The sequence below is a fragment of the Passer domesticus genome, chromosome 4 (genome assembly GCF_036417665.1).
Source record: "Passer domesticus isolate bPasDom1 chromosome 4, bPasDom1.hap1, whole genome shotgun sequence".
Classification (NCBI taxonomy): Eukaryota; Metazoa; Chordata; class Aves; order Passeriformes; family Passeridae; genus Passer; species Passer domesticus.
The window spans coordinates 48,228,488-48,240,019 of NC_087477.1; positions in this window are offsets into that span (position 1 = coordinate 48,228,488).

An 11,532-nucleotide genomic window follows, 5' to 3' on the forward strand; every position below is an offset into this window, starting at 1 on the left:
GGACCAGACTCACAGTTTTCAGCCCTGCTGCCCTCCAAACCCAACTCTGCTGTGGGAGGTTTAGCACTTACTTAATGAGGACTATGTGTGTGCATACATATGGATGTGTGTATATCTGTCTACACATACACACAATATAAATTAACTAAACATGTTACTAGGATACATCAGGAAAACCACATCCAAACAAAGAGTCCAATATGGAAAAAGCTATTAAAAGATCCTAGCATTTTAGCTTGTTGTATATAGGAATAAATATGATTACAGGACACCAATTTTACATTTTGTTTCTTTCCCAATGGTATTTACAAGAGGTGCTGCCTTCTGGGGTTAAAGGAATGATTGCAAATGAACAAAAGCAATTCTGATCTTTGCAAATAACGTTATGCTCGTAATTTAATTGCCCACCTCAGGAAAACCTGACGATGAGCTCCTTGGTTAAAATTAAGTGTATCACCCCTTTCTTAAATGTCCAAGATGCCTCAACAGGACCCTGAGTTCTGCCCATGAGCTTTTAAAAGAAATGTAGGAAAGAAAAATTTTTGTGCTCAAGATCAGAATACCCTCACACAAGATCAGTAGTGAAAGATGAAGATAGACATGAAGTTTACAATCTCCTTTTCATCACAATTTTCATTTAGACTGACTAGTTAGCCTAAGTAATTTTACTCTTTCATCTTAAATACAAAGACCCTGATGCCTCCTGTACTACTTCACTGAAACTCTGCACTCTACACATAAAGCTGTGAAGACAGCAAATCAGCCAAGGAACCAGAACTGTACAAGCCAGGTTTCTATAGGAAAAGAGATCTGGGCAGATAAAATCATTTTAAAAAAGAAAAATGTGTTGCAAAGGTAGACTCTTAGCAGTAAGTGATACAGGCCTGTGACTTCCCTGGGCACCTGGTCCCACTCCCATGCCTCAGATGACATGCTGCTGTAGGAGTTGGCATATCGGCTGTATTCAGGCTGGTAATGTGCAATTTTTCTGGGCTACACCAAACATGCTGTCCCCAGACACTCTCAAGTGTTAGGGCATGTAATTAAGTGCTAATTTAAATGGCACTAGTCATGTAACTAAAAGTCTATGATTTTTTTTTTTCTAGTCATGATTTTCCACACTGGAATTCCTCTTGGAACTGACTTTGAAGTTAGTAACAAGCCTCCCATTGGGTTTAATGCAAACAGAATCAGCCCTCACTGGAGTTTTTAGCGGAGCAGAGAAAAACATTTTTCCTGTTAAAAGATTTTCCTATTAGTACAAACACATAAAAGACTTGTCAAAGTTATAGTGTTAAATATTTTAATGTCTTGCCAAACCTCATCAATTCTCATTGTTTAGCAAAAATGGCACTGACATTCTGAGTTGCTAGCTATGGCATTTTCTGCGTATTAAGATCAATAATATGCTTTACAAGGAATAAAGGGTTGTCTAATGAAAAAAGTCTTTTAAAAGTCAGGACAATTCCAACTGCTATGAATGATTATAAATTATGTGGTTATTTTTATGGGGGTGGGGTAGGGGGTAATTAAGACTTTGGGCACATGAACCAAGCTTCCCCACTTTCTTTCCTTACCAGAAATTGCGCTTCCCAAAACCTCCCCTTATTATCAGCTGTGTGAATTCTAGTTGTGATTGCCAGTGTAAGGCACTAAGTTTTCTGTTTTAGCATCAACCCTGAGTTCTTAAAGTATTTATCGGAATAAATGTCTTTGACAGGCTCTAGTGGCAGAAGGAAGAATTTGGTTCAGAAGGAAGATTTGGTTTCAATTTGATTGCTTCAAAGATTTGTTTCAAATGTCTCAAAAACTGTGCTTTTTGGGCCTTTATGCTCTACTGGCTATTCAAGCAGGCTTAGCAGATATTAGGTGCATGGGTCTGGGGCTTTGAGTTCCTTCATCCAAAGCAATGCAGATGCACATTCAAAGGCCCCCTCTCCTGTGCTGAGTTTGCCCTGGCTCCACAAAGACTGTACATGAGGCCAGACTAAACTACAAGGACATTTTTCTCAAATGTTAAGGGCGACATGAGCTCTGAAGAAGGAACCTAGGGAGGATGAGAAGCCACGGCGAGGACATGGCAAAGTCTGTAGGTGGCAGAGGAGATGGCTGCACAGAGCCTGCAGGATTTATCCCCGAGGACAGGTGTCTGATGTGTGTGTACTCCCTGGGCAGTCCAGCTGCAGTTAGCTCCTGCCAGTGATGCCTCCTTAAGTGGCATCCTGCTCTGGTGCTTTTGAGGACATTTCCAGCCACATGGGCACAGTTATGCACTGTCCTTACCCAGGACCAAAAAGTCCATCACCACTTTATACAACCCAAAGAAAGCAGTCCAGTTTGGAACTTTTCCAAAGCATTGACTGCTTCAGACTGACATGTCAGAGGCTTAGAAAACTTCCTTCTTTTTTCCCTTGAGAACAAAATCTTCCCTCACTTTCCTGCAAACATCTCAGCATTGCCTAGATCTGTCAGGAATGTCTGCCCAGCTCAATGGCTTTTAGTCTTTTCTTGCATTGTGGTGGTGGAAAATAAATATTTTTAGTCAGAAACTGAAAAATACTTTTTTATATATAGATATGAGGCTCCGGAGACCTTATTCAGCTCCTTAAGAGCTTCTAATTAAACTTCTACTTATCACTCTCTGTAACAGTATACTGATGTCTGGGTAGAAGCTGTTCTGGTGTTGCCACAGGAGAGGGAAGAGGGACTGAATCATTAATCATGATATGGAGATGAGTGCAGTGTCAAGAGAATGAAGACTGCTTCTCATCCCTGTCCTTTAGATGCCTGATATTTTGTGAGCTGTACACCATGGTTATGGGAAATGAGGCTGTAAACTCCCCAAAGCAGAGAGATGAAGATGAACATTGCTAGCTCCTTCAATACCTGCATGACTAACAACATGCTCTGAGAAACGGGGCTGCTGGTGCCACCGTGCTCCATGCAGAGCCCTGTTTGTGTGAGCATGGATTACATGTGTACTGCCAGAACAGGCTCCTCCAGGGAGGCACTCTTTGTCTGTGAATCCTGATGGGATTAGGTGTGAGATATGCACTTAGCCCTGTCAAGACCAAAAGGCTTCAGCGCATGTGTGGAGCAGAACTTCAGGCATCTTAGTGGCTTCCCTGATGCTGGGGGAGTTACTTGGAAAAGACATGATGATATGAAAAAATAGTCTAAATTTAAACACCAGATTTCCACCCAATCCCCAGTGTTGTTCTGTTTGAGAGCTGGGCTCGTGTCCCAGTTAAGTAATAGGAGCTTCCTAGGTGTAGACGGTATGAAAGATTACAGTGACTATTTCTAAATGCTGTGTCTTGGAATCTCTGCAAAAACTTAGTTTTACTCTAGATTTGTTATGGCAATGAGAAATGAGCACACATAGGTACTCATGCTACACATATGTAGCATTTATTGGAGTATACTGCAGTATGTTGATTTATGCGCACTAACAGACTGCTCTTGCTTTGTAACCTCTCAATATGACACAGTGTGAAAGACTGCAAAATTTTAATAAATATGTAGAAACAAATAGTCATTAAAATGTGTTACAAATTCCCAGTTTCCTCCTAAATAAACCTAATTTATTTAAATTGTTACCTGAAATGTTTATAAGACCATTTTGAATCCTCACATGGAGCCAAATGGTCTTAATTCCATTTACCATCTCCTATCTGCACTCCAACACTCCATAGCCATAAAATTCTTCTCCATTTCCCATTACAACTGATGTCAGATGACTCCGTGTCTATGACTCCAGATCTTGGCAGATCACAGGACAGGTCATAGGCAGTCATTAAGCAGGGGCAAAAGAACATCCAACAGGTTCTTGGACTTGAGCTATAGATATTTGCTGTGTTTGGCTGAACTAGATGCTGGCTGGAGGAATGTAGGTGCAAAGAAAGCCAGGTATTGATTGCAAGGGATCAGTTTGGAAGTGGACTTTGAGCTGACACCTAATTTGTACAAGAAAGTAGCAGGAGATGAGTTAAATAGATAATTAAAACCACCCCTGAATGACAATGGCCACTAATTTGCTGCAAGTCACTGTATCCCCATGGAAGAAAAAAGGGAAACTGGCAGCTCCACTTTGAGAAGCTGTATGTCTGCTGTTTGTATTCTCAGCTCATCTCTATAGTTCCGTGCTGCTTCTTTATGGTGCCGTGAGGGTGCTGGGGAGCCAGGTCTGATAGGGCAGAAAAACGCCAGGAAACACGTTTTGACAGAAAAGTCTTGCGAGGCTCCCATGTGTGCTCCACATTGTCTATCGCGTGCCTTTGATGTCGGCTTGGCTCGTGGGAAGGCGTGAGGCCAGACCCCCATTCCGGGACAGGAGTGCCAGCCCCGCACACCCATCGCAATGACAGATGACACCGTACAGCCCCAGGTGAGGATCCAACCCGCTGCCAGCACACAAGGCAGCCTTTTACGTTTTTTCCTTCCTTTTTTCTTACCCTTTTTTTCCCCCTCCTTTTTTCTCTTTTATTTTTATTTCACTTTTAAATTTTTCTATTTTTATTTTTTCCCCCTTCTTGTATTTTTCTTTTTTCTTCTATTTTTTTTCTTTCTTCCTTTTTTGGGGGGGAGTGGGTTATTTTTCTTTTTTTTTCTTTGTTTTTTTTTTTCTTTCACTAATGACTAGGAGTTTGCTGTGTTTCTCGCTGCAAATGCTGTTCTTTCCTCCCCAATGAAGCACGGTCTCAAATTGCTGTCTTCCCAGTAGGCGCAGGCCAGAGCGTGCCCCGGGCAGCAGGCTTGGCTGCTGCCCGGCCTCGTACCTGCTCCTACCTGGCCTGAAAAGCAATCCCCACCTTCCTGCGGAAAGGAAGCACTGCTCAACAGCTCTGGGCTTCCAGCTCCCCGGCTGCAGGCAGCTCCCTCTGCCCCGCTCTGCGTCCGCTCTCGGCTCTTCGTGCAAAGAGACGGCAAAATACTAATAATCAAAACGGTGGGAGTTTCTCTCCTCTCCTCTCCTCTCCTCTCCTCTCCTCTCCTCTCCTCTCCTCTCCTCTCCTCTCCTCTCCTCTCCTCTCCTCTCCTTTCATTTTTTGTCCTTTCTTTTAACTAAGTGAATGAATCAGGTCTGAAATCATTGTTCTGATGTGTTACACGGTGACTTCATAGAAGATTATTAAAGGAGGGGCGGATGTATGCATTTATCCATTATTTTTGTACACCACAATGTACAGTTATAGGAAAAAAAAAAAAAATAAAACAATCAGCAAACGCCTGTTCTTTTATAAGGAGGTTTTGAAAGCTCTGAACTGTGCCACGCGAATTTTGGAAACGAATTTAAGGCACTTGAGTAAGTTTGGCAAAAAGTACACGAAGGAAAACCAGCCTCGCCTCTCCGCAGTGCAGCGAGGGGAGATCTCATCGCGTTTGGCTACTGTCAGCTGGAAGCTCTCTCCTTCACTGTTTTTATTTTTCCTTGGGGCCTGAAGGGGAGTGTTTGATATCTGCTCGTAACGCCAGGCACCTCTCGCACCCTCTGACAAATGGGATAGCTTTCTGCCGGGAAGCGCCGGCGGTGACACCGCGCTGCCTCTCAAACAGGGCACGCGTGTCTCGCCCGGGGCAGCGCCAGGGAAATCCTCTCCCTTTCCCAGGGGGTCAGGGGAGGTGTCACAGCTCAGCCCAGGGAGGGGGAGCCGGGCAGACCCTTCCGGGAGATCCACATCCAAAAGGACACTCTTGTCATACCCCATCCATCACACCACAGCGCATGTCCCATCCTGCCCTATCAGCAAACCGGAGCATTTCAGTAGAGTTCCCACCTGCATTTATGCCCACATGTTGATATGTGGTTACATATATATCGTGTATTTGTGCATGATTTTATATTTATAATATGTAAAGTGTGCATTTAAATAGTCCTCACTTTGTGTTGCTTGTAGATTTGCAAGCTTGTGAAACAAATGAAGAGAAATTACGGGACTAACTCACTATTCTTTAAAAAGGTAACTGGAACAATCTAATATATAGACTGTAATAATTTATCATTAGTTAATCATGTATGTGCGTGTACGCACAGGCGGGGAGGAGCCGCGCCGCCCAGGAAAGCACCTGGAGCAGGGGGTGGGAAGGGGGATGTGTTTGATCCCACCGCTGCTGCTCGGGTGGGTGCGATATTCGCCTTTAAACACGAGCTCGGCTCCTTCCCATCCTGTGCGCCTCTGCAGTGAGAGCGGCAGCACGCTGCCCTCCCGGCTCCCGGGAAGGCGAGCAGGAAAGCGAATGTGCCCTGCGGGGGCACACGGAGTCCTGCATCCCGCCGGTGCCGCTGCCCCCTGCCCGCCTAAGGCAAGCGGGGACAGCCAGCGGGGACAGCTCCCCGCGGGTCACAGCTGCTGGCACAGCCCGTCCGCCGCTGCCGTGCTCGGCTCCCAGTGCTCCCATCCCCGTCTGCAAAGAGCATCCTTTCCCTGGAGGTCCTCCCAGCTCTCGGCTTGGGACTCCGTGTGCCATCTGAATAAATGGTACCACCGAGATGAATCGCACTCATGCTCGGGGTGGATACGGCTCGCACCTATCCCAGGCTCCGGCCAGCAGCGGGCCGCCAGGACAGACCCTTGGTAGTTACACCTGAGCGGCGGGGCCGCCTGCATGGCTTGTGTGGCACACCCCAGGCAGGTCCCTCCGTCTCGACAGGACTTAGAGGCCTGCCGGGGCCTGAGGGCCGTGAGGGAGGAGGTGACCATATCCTACACGGATATCCGCCCTGATGAGATGGCCGAGAGCGCGGAGTGTTTGGATCGGGCTGGGTGGACACGGGGAGGCGCCGAGGGCAGGACACCAGCGGGCGATGGGGAAAGCCGGGAGAGGCGGGAGAGCTGCCACTCTGCGAGCACAGACCCAGAGATGTAACCGGGGTGAGGCTCCGCCGGCCCCAGGAACCTGGGGAGGACCTGCCTGGGGGGTTGAGTGTCCGGACAGGGACAGGGACAGGGACAGGGACAGGGACAGGGACAGGGACAGGGACAGGGACAGGGCAGCTGGGGAAATCGCGTCCCCCGCCTGGGAATCAGCCTGTGCCTCGGGAGCTGGCCTGGCACCGCACCAGGCAGTTTCCCCCGTGCCAGCCCTCAAGGCATTTTCCAGCGGTGAGGAAAAAAGCCTAACCAGGGTTCTGGAGGGTCCCGCCAAGTGCACATCACCCATGGATTTCCCTTTCATGCCACAAGAATTTAACGGGGTTTGAACGGAGAGCAAACGCGAAGCTGAGGGATGCTGCTAAGCTTACAAGGCTAAGAGTGTTCGCCGGGGGCTGGGGACTATATGGCTAAAGGTACATCCCGCACACCTGGTGTCCACCGACCTGGGGTCCCAATCCTCCCCAGCACTATTGCAAATTAAAGGCTGATTACAACCTGAGGCATGCAAGAGGAGGCACATCACTGTGCCTGAGGGGCTGGAGGGGAGCACGGCAACTCTGGACTCAGAGATGCAAGAGCAACTCTGGACTCCAGAGATGCTCTCACTTTACGCCGGGGCCAAGTCCTTTGTTTTGTGAAGACAGACACGCCGGGCAAATACCTTCAGGCTCTGAATGACAGCCTAGATGTCCCATTGCTTGGAAGGCTGGGCACAGCTGGCCTGACCGCTAAACATTGCGGAGTTAGGTTTTCTGGGTGAATTTTGTGCTTCTCGGAGACAAGTGCTCTTGCTGCGAGCTGGGGAGACCCCAGCCGAGCGGTTTTCCTTGGGACGGTGTTTGCAGGTTTGGAAAGCAATGGCAAGAAATCTCACCGGGCATTTTCCAGCAACTACTTCACTGGGAAAATAGGACAGGAAATGCTCCCCCCGATCGGCTCTTTCCTGCCGTGCGCGTTCTGTTATCGCATCGTCCCCGTGAGCTCAGGGAAAAAGAGGCCCTTTCCCTGCCCTTGGCCTTGCGGGGTGGCTGGAGGCGCTGGGCGAGGTCAGCCACGCCGGAGCGGAGCGGAGCGGAGCAGAGCGGCTGCTGCCCTCGGCCCTCCGCGGGGGCAGCCCCGCCGGCTGGGGCGGTACCGCCTGCCGGCGACTGTGCAAGGTGAGAGACTAAACCAAACCCGAAAAATAGCCCCCGTTAAACAAAAAAAGAAAAAAAAAATCCGTCAGCTACAGGTAAGATCCATTCTGGTTTTGATACACACAGCCCCCGCCTCCCTCCCTTCCCTCCCCACCAGTCCCGTGTGGCTTTCCTGCCGCCCGGAGGTGCTGGTTGCAGAGTGCAGGCCACATAGCTGACCCCCAGCCAGCTCTCCACGCCGAGACTGGCATCTGAAATATTACCCGGGGAGCTGGAGCGGCCCCGGCAGTATCGCCCCGCGCTTCCCCAAAAGGTATCCGGGGAATCCTTCCCCTCCCTTGCCCGCGAAGCCCTTTCAAAGAAAGTCAGCCCGATGTGTTAGCCTAAGTACGAAGCATCCGAGGAATTTCCCCCGGGGAAACGACCCTTCCCGCGGGCTGGCGGCCCGTCCTGCCCGGGGCTGGGGCCGCCAGGAGCGGGGCGTACCTTTAGGCATGGAAGCGTTTAGCGGTTTCGGCGGTATTAACTCCTAACAGGGTGTGAAAAGTATTGGGGATTGAAAAAGCTGTGGGAAAGTGGATTCTTTCCAAGTCAGGCGGGCTGGAGCTTTCCGCTGCTCTACTGGCGGACACCTTGCGCTGCTCCTGCCGCAGGGCCCCCGAGGAGCAGCCCCTTCCCGGCGGCTGGGAGCCAGACAGCCCGGCAGGTGCGATGCCCCTCGCAGCTTGACCGTGAGCTTTTATAGGTGGAAAACACAGCATCGCGTTTTGCCACCAGCCTGCCCACCCCTGTCACCCTGCCAGCGCCATGGGAGATATCTCTCGGTGGTAGCTTTTCAGAAGGGGCCCTGGATACACCAGGAAAGGTCTTCCCATCTTCTCTTGCTGCGGGAGCGGAGGCTGGGCCCTGCTCTGCCTCCAGCCGCCGCGGCCCCACAGCCCCGCGTTCTTCCATCCCAGCCCCGCCGCCGCAGGCGGCTCAGCGGCCAAGGCACCGCCGGGCTCCCAGGGGCACAAAAGGACTCTTCTCCCAACAACTTCTTGTCGGTTTTTACCCCCTTTCTAAATTTTTCACCAGTACGTCCGGGTTATTTTGAAGTGTGACGGTGCAAATATTTCAGACCTGATCAAGCTGAAGCAGCCATTAACACTTGCTCTAATTAGAGCGGATATTCACAGCGCTGGCCCGGCCTCCCCGAAGGAGCATTGCGATATGCAACCTATATCCACATTCAAACTCTACCTTCTAGCAGGGGGGAGGTAGGGGGGAAAATATCGAAGTTTGAATAAAAATCTTAAACCTCGGGGCCAAAAAAAAGAGAATAATGATAATAATGATAATAATGATAATAATGATAACAATGATAATGATTATTCTAACGATATTGATGATGATGATGATGATGATGATGATGATGATAATAATAATAATAATAATAATAATAATAATAATGGTTAGTTTCTCCTCGCCATAGAAGACAGCGGATGGCTAAGAGTTAGCTTTGATAACCTGCGCTCGCCCTGACCGTGGCTGCCCCTGGAAGAGAAGGAAGGCAGCTGCAGGCTCCGGTGCTGCCCCTGCCGCCGCCCTGCCTCCCCGCTCGCCCGGCGCCGCCCCTCGGGTCGGGGTTCGGCGGGTCCCGGTGGCGGTACCGAGGGCGGGGGTGAAGCCGCTGCCGAGAGGGAGCCTTCAGGGGCTCCCCGGGAGGGAGCGGTGCGGGGCGAGCCGCTGGAGGGGAACCGAGCGTCGCATCGCTTACCTGGCTTAGCAAAAGACACAGCAAGAAAAACACTTTTCTGGAAAAAAAAAAAAAAAAAAAAGTACAAATCTTCCTCAAGCACTCCCGGACCCGCGTGGCGGGTGGTGCACTTGGCCAGCCGAGGGGAAAGGCACCGGCAGCGGCTGTTCCGCCGAGCAGCGCGGGAGCGGCCGCAGCGCCTGGCTCGCTCAGCGGTTCCGAGAAACACCGAGATAAAATGACAGACTCTTTCTGTGGAGAAATCAATTTCTAAGCATCAGAGAGAGGTTTTAAACAAATAAACTTAAAAAAAAAAAAAAGCCCCCCTCCGACCTGTGATTGAGAGACAGTTAAAAATAATTGCCCCTGTTAAGAGACAGGAGACCAGGTTACAGGGAAAACTACCTTCTTTCAAAGCCCGCTAATGGCCATACGATTCATTAGGTTACTTAATCCTAATAACCTTGCTAGCATCAGTCCCGGTGACCCAGCCCATTAAGCACCACCAGTGAAACCCTATAAAACAGGCAAGGGGAATGTCCAACATCTGAGCACATTTATTAGCATTATGTTCCTGAGATAACATGCCCCCGGCTCCCCTGCATACTGCTGCGGGCAGGTTGGGGAAAGAGGGAGCTCTGTTTTCGGAAGGGCTGAGCGCAGGAGCAGGACGCCGCGAGGCGGATGGCTGGTCCCACCGTCACTGTCATTCACGGTCTCCCGTTCTCTCTGCTTTCCTCCCCCGGCCCCCGTCTCTCCAGCCAAACAATAGCTACATTTGTGGCGAGCATTTTTTCCTTCTGATTAAACCCAGGCCAACCAATGGCAGCCAGAACGAAGCAAAACGCAGAGAGTAACATTTCGATCATAAACGGGGGTTAACAACTCAAAAAAGAAAAAGAAAAAGAGAAAAAAAAAAAGAAGCGTGTGGGGGTGAGAGACAAAAAGTCTCTCTTACACCGGAACGTGCTAGTGAGTCAATGCCCTATCACCCTCCGTGAAGGAATCGGCTGAGGGGGAGAGAGGGAAAAGAGAAGCGAGGGAAGCAGCAAGGCCGGCTCCTCCCGTGCCTTCCAGAGCTGCAGACAAACCGGACGCCTCCCCGGCATCTCCCTGCCAGGGTGAGGTCTCTGTAATTTACGACACGCGAGTTGTTACGGTATTTGCCGCTGCTCGGAGCGCGGCTGCTCAGGGCGCAGGCACATGCAAGCGATTAGAAGAGCCAAGGGCTCTCTCCAGCCGGGGAGGGACCTCTCCCAGCGCGGCTGTCACCCCCTTCCTCCGGCCCTCTCCGGGCAGGCAGGCAGATCCACTGCAGAACCCCTCCCTGGATCTGCAGAGGAGCAAACCGTCTTCGGACTTTGACTCCACAATCCCCCTACCAACACTCTTTATTTTTCCTTTCCACTGCTGAAGAAGAATGTGCCCAGAGGCAGTGGGATGGCGTCAAGGGATGCCGGCCCGGGGTACCAAGGGCTCCCGGCGGACCCGGTCCGGGCTCCCGCCGCTGCCCACCCAGGCAGGAGCGGCCGGGAAAACGCCCGGCTGAGCCCAAGGTGATCAGGCAGCGTTCAGCCTCCACAAACAGCTGACGTGACCCCTCGCTATTTTCGCAATAGTTTTAACACTGGCAGAGATGAAAGCAAGAAAAGCGGCGGGGAGGGAACCGCTGCGCCCTGCCGAACTGCCCATTCCCGATGTGCCGGCTCTGCAGAGGGTTTGCCGGTGATTAACCCTGAGGGCTGATCCTGCAAGCCCTCCTGTCCCGGAGAAGTGTCCGCCG